Raw genomic sequence first — 6,000 nt, 5'->3', positions numbered from 1 at the left:
TGACCTGTCACTTCTACTAAGGTCGCCCCCACTTCCTGACCTTTGGCCTCTGTGTTCTGAATAACAGGTGCCACAGCAGGTGGGCTTGGCTCTGGGCGCATCACTTGCTTAGTTCCACTCACACCACCCATCTCAGCCATTCGCTTAAGGTTGTCTTGGGAACCAATCAGAATCATTAGCAGAGTCGTTAATACTTAGGCGTCGAGTCTGTACTGGATGTGTATGGTGATAGCGAGTGTGTGTGTTGGTGGGTAAAAGAAGGACTCACTGGTGAGTTTCTCTTCACAGATGCCGACATTCCCCAGCAGCTGAGAAACGCTTTTCTGGGGACATCGTCCATCCGAATGACCTCGCCCACTGTCTGCTCTACAACACAAACAGACAGCCATTAGGATACATGTAAGATATAGTGTGGATGTAGGAGATATTGTCCTGGGATGCATGCATGTAGTTTATTCACCAGCGGTCCTGATACACGTCTCCTCTATGGTCTGCTGAGCTACGGAGAGAATGGGTGCAGGCTCCCATTTCTTCCTGTCCCCACCAGAGGACAATCTCTCTTCTGGAGACCGAGCCTGAGAGCCTGGGGAAAGGGGAGAGGAAGAGAGATGGAGCTTCAAGGGATAGCGTCAAAGAGGTGAGAATACAGTGCACAGAGTAAGGATCCACTGCTGCCATTAATCCACCAACTCCAACAGGTGTTAGTCTTTTCTGTAGCGGATGAGGGTCTATCTAAGAGTCAGGTTGGAGGAAAGGCAGATGGTGTAACTCACCAGTCGTTCTGATACAGGTCTATTCTGAATACAAGAAAGCATACAGTATCACTGTGTACTTTGCTAAACTTTAAAGAAGAAACAAAAGAAATAGAAACATACACTTCAAAAATCACACAAAATTGTACCTAGTAGTTCAGGGATGACTATTTCAGTTTTAAAATGAACTGGTCATTGAAGTTGTTGCAGCTCCAGTTTCTGTGGACCTTTCATTGTTGAAGTTGACCCTATTATTAAACAAACCAATTCAGAACAGCATTCTTGGTAGCTGTGAGCAGTCAGAGAGCAGTATATATATTTTGTTGAATTCTAGCACTAAGAGAAAATCTATAACTTATCGTTGATGTCACGTTCCTGACCTGTTTTCCTTGTTTTTGTATGTGTTTAGTTGGTCAGGGCGTGAGTTGGGGTGGGCATTCTATGTTATGTGTTTCTATGTTGGGTTAAATGTGTTGCCTGATATGGTTCTCAATTAGAGGCAGGTGTTTGACGTTTCCTCTGATTGAGAACCATATTAAGGTAGGCTGTTCTCACTGTTTGTTTGTGGGTGATTGTTCCTGTGTCCGTGTCTACCACACGGGACTGTTTCGTCGTTCGTTCGTTCGTTCGTTCGTTCGTTCGTTCGTTCGTTCGTTCGTTCGTTCGTTCGTTCGTTCGTTCGTGTAGTCTGTACCTGTTCATGCGTTCTTCGTGTATATGTAAGTTCTTAAGTTCAGGTCTGTCTACGTCGTTTATTGTTTTGTAGTTTGTGTAAGAGTTTTACCGTCTTCGTCTTTGTGGAAATAAATTCATCATGTATTCATCACCCGCTGCGCCTTGGTCCACTCTCTCACCAAAAGACGACCGTTACAGTTGAGCATAGCCGACTAGTACACATTCAAGCCCCAGATGGAGAACTTGATAAAAATTGCTTCTTCTTTTATGGAACTATGGCGGTCCGCAAACAAAAGTACTCGATTGTAATACTTGAGTAAAAGTAGAAATGACATTTTATACATGCCACTGTCTTTCCAGAAAAGAAATAAAACCATACCATCTGGTTTGCTTAATAGGAATTCTATTAAGCAAACCAGATGGTATGGTTTTATTTTTTTTCTGGAAAGACAGGGGCATGCTCCAACACTCAGACTTTAGTGAGTCTGCCAGATCAGAGGCAGTAGCGATGACAACGTGCTATATTAATAGGTACATGAATTGGACCATATTGCTGTCCTGCCTGAGCATTCAAAATGCAACTTGTTCTTTTAGGTGTCAGGGAAAATGTATAGGAGTCAAAGTACATATTTTCTTTAGGAATGTGGTGGAGTAAAAGTACTACAACTTAGTAGTACTTTAAAGTAGTTTTTCTTAAGTGCTTTACACCACTGGCTGCCACCTACTGTACCACACCCCTCAGCTGTGCAGACAAAACAGGAAATGTCATTTTTCAGAACGAATAGGAATTCAGATCGTTGCACTATACACGAACCAGCCCTGACACACAAGATAAACATTAGTCTCGGCCACAATCTCTAAAATGGCGGAGGCTTGTTCATTATTTGGTGAAGAACAATTCACTTGTTCAATTTGTCTGGATCTACTGAAGGAGCCTGTGACCATTCCTTGTGGACACAGTTACTGCATGGGCTGTATTAAGGCACTACTGGAGTCTAAATGACCAGACACGTGTCTACAGCTGTCCTCAGTGTAGACAGATATTCACCACAAGGCCTGCTCTGAACAAAAATACCATGTTTGCAGAGGTAGTGGAAAGACTGAAGAATACTGAAGAACTCCAAGCTGACCCTTCTCTTCCTAGTTATGCTGAACCAGGGGATATTGTGTGTGATGTCTGTACTGGGAGAAAGCAGAAAGCCATCAAGTCTTGTCTTCTGTGCCTGGCCTCGTACTGTGAAACACACCTCAAGCTTCATGACAAGCTAAACCCAGGAAAAAGACAGGCTTGAGGAAGCCTCCATACAGCTTCAGGAGAAGATCTGCTCCCAGCATGAAAAACTGCTGGAGGTTTACTGCCGTACGGATCAACTTTGTATCTGTTATGAGTGTTTGATGGGTGTACACAAAGGCCATGAAACTGCTGAAAGCACTGAAAAACAGGAAAGCTCTCTGAGACTGCTTCTACATGTTTTGTATGACTTTTTTTAAGTCCTGAATTAAACATTTGAAACTGTAGCCTATGCTTCAGTATCCACACTGATAAAAAAGATAGGACTTAGTCTGAAGTCCACATAGCAAATAAACAGTAGCTAGAGAGTAAACAAAACACTGCCCTAACCTCCCAAGGTTTAAAGCACCATTCCAATGAAATCCCATATAATTTTTACTCATAAGAGTTTTGGATCTACAGAAAGAACTGAAGGAGGCTCACAAGAAATTCAAGCAAGTAATCAAGAGGAAAGAGAAGGAGCTATTGCGGTTGAAGCAMGCCATGGAGTCTCTCACAGTGAGTATTGATGAGAGAACTTCAACTTCTGACAACTGAAGCTCTTCTCCAACCAATCATCTGATAAGTTCAGTGTTCAGAGCTGTATGAGAGGTCTGTATGAGAAGACTGCTGCTCTCTCTCCCACTCTCTATTTGTGTGTGCCTCCCTACAGTACTCAGSAAAGGTAGCTGTTGAAGATAGTGACAAGGTCTTTGATGAAATGATCCGCTCTGTTGAGAAGTGGCACTCTGATGTGAAAAGACTGATCAGATCACAGGAGATTGCTGCTGTGGGCCAGGCTGAGGAGCAGGTTGACCAGTTGCAAAAGGAGATTGCAGAGTTGAGGAGGAGAGATGGTGAGCTTGGGCAGTTGTCAAAAACAAAAGATTCTATTATTTTCCTCCAGGTAATATTGGCACTATCAAGACTCCTGGATACAATGACTCTTCATTCAAATGTTTTTTTTTTGTGCCAAATTCACACAGAATTCCTCTGGTACTTTGTTTCACTTTGAATTTGTCAGGATCCAACTTGTATATTAAGATTGCCTGTCTGTGTCTATAGAGCTGTCAATCAATCCTAGCCCTCCCTGGATGCGGAGACTCATGCAGCATCAATGTCAGCCAACAAGTGTCTTTTGAAGACGTGAAGAAATCTGTGGCTGAACTGAAACAGCGATTGGAGGACATCTGCAAAGGGACCTTCGTAAAAATCTCTAAAAAAGGTTTGCAACAAACAAACCAAACTTTCAAATCCCTTGTTACACTCAAACCATCTCCACTGACCAATCAATAGCTTTCCTTCATTTAATTGAGTAAACCTAATTAAAAAACAACAAATAAACAGACTTCTGTATACATACCTGAATCTGTATAGAATGGCTAAATTACATTGTTATACTCACTAGGACTATATATCCGTTTCCACATTACAGGATGTTCATATACTGCAGACATCAAAGCCCAGTCCACGTGAGCCAATTTTCACCACACATTTGCACTAAAATTACATCAGCACAATCACAGTTTATCTTGAGACTAATGCAACATAATTTACTGTCTTTAGTTCATTATTTCTGTATCCCTCTAGCTCTACCCCAAGTAAAAGAAAAGGTTGTGGAGAGTAAAGTACCAACAACAAGGGAGGAGTTTTTGAAATGTAAGTATGGAAGACAAACAACAGACAGACAGGCAGACAGATCAATAATTTTTGTACGGGTTCATCATATCTGATTTCTTACCATCAGATGCCTGTCAGCTCACATTGGACCTAAACACCGCACATAAAAACCTCCTTCTCTCCAAAGACAACAAAGAGGATGTATGGAAGGATGTGGCGCTGCCTTATCCTGACCACCCAGAGAGATTTGTAAACAATGCTGTAGTACTGTGTAGAGAGGCTCTCTCAGGCCGCTGTTACTGGGAAGTTGAATGGAGTGGAGGACAGGTTATTATGGGTGTTGCATATAAAGGGATAAACAGAAAGAAGTGTCCTAGTTATGATATAATTTTGATTGGATTTTAAACTTTCATGAACAGACCTGGAGTTTGGATGTGTTTGGTCGCTGTGTTTGGGAGAATACTAAACAGACTAAACAACTACCTTTTTGGCCCTCTAAGAAAATAGGGCTCTACTTGGATCACAAGGCTGGATCGCTAACGTTCTATAACATTACTGACACAATAACCCTCCTCTATAGAGTACAAACTACATTCACTCAACCACTCTATCCTGTTTTCTGGATAAAAATACAGTCCAGGATGAAATTGTGCCGCATGAAATAAATGAAAATTATTATAATAAAAATATGATGCTTTTGTGAAAGCAAGGCTAGACAGAACGTGCAGTGTAGCAAAGAAGGAAGTTTGAAATCCTCTTTTTACATTGAAAAGAAGTATGGGGGTTTGTCTGTTGGGGATTATAAACGGCACCCACTTCTAACGGCAATCATTTACACCAAATTATACAAATTAAATGCTGTATGAGTAAGAAAGAAGTATACCAATTGCATATAAGAATGAATAAGAAATAAATGTGTCGATGTTCTTTAATGCTCAAAAAGAAAAGCTTATATTTGAGAATTTAGGCCTCAGGCTATGCAACATTGGTTATAAATCTTGTTATTTATTTATTTAGTATTTATTTATTATAAAACAGATATACTGTACGTTCCAATGTGATACAGAGTTGCTGAGAATGAATAACTTAAGATGCCTCACCAAACTAGACTAGTAGTACATGATGATACAGTAAAATGAAAATGCCCATCACCTCACCTGCACAAATAGTTGAATAGTTGGGGAGGACCGTTGCCTACTGACCCACACTAGAAACAACATGTTTTATTTTAACCTTCATTTAACTAGGCAAGTCAGTTAAGAACAATTTCTTATTTACAATGAAGGCCTAGGAACAGCGGGTTAACTGCCTTGTTCTGGGGCAGAACGACAGATTTTTTACCTTGTCAGCTCAGGGATTCGATCTAGCAACCTTTCGGTTACTGGCCCAACGCTAGGCTACCTGCCGCACCAAATGAAAGTCAGTCCAACACACTCTTTGCCAATAAAAAGCACAAACTTAGAAACTAAGATTTATTGAAATAAATACCAATGTCTGATACAGTGTAGTTCATTTCTAAAATCCATAGAACCTGAGAAATGATCTACAACAGAAAAATATTTATATCAAAGCAACACCAGAGTTTTCAAAAACACCCATCTTTGGCAACGCCATAGAGATCCTATTAAATTATTAGCTACACGGAACAAAAATATAAATGCAACATGCAACATTTTCAAACAT

General features: G+C 40.8%; 2 pseudogenes; both read left to right on the top strand.

Moving 5' to 3' along the window:
• The first annotated feature begins 2,289 nt into the window (after nt 1-2,289).
• Nucleotides 2,290-3,255, top strand: LOC111971865 (E3 ubiquitin/ISG15 ligase TRIM25-like; annotated as a pseudogene).
• LOC111972297 (tripartite motif-containing protein 16-like) lies at nt 3,076-5,077 on the top strand (annotated as a pseudogene).
• The last annotated feature ends 923 nt before the right edge of the window (nt 5,078-6,000 follow it).

The sequence above is a fragment of the Salvelinus sp. IW2-2015 genome, linkage group LG13 (assembly GCF_002910315.2).
Source record: "Salvelinus sp. IW2-2015 linkage group LG13, ASM291031v2, whole genome shotgun sequence".
NCBI classification, from domain to species: Eukaryota; Metazoa; Chordata; class Actinopteri; order Salmoniformes; family Salmonidae; genus Salvelinus; species Salvelinus sp. IW2-2015.
Note: the sequence above shows the minus strand (reverse complement) of the source record. Positions and strands in the feature narration are given on the sequence as shown.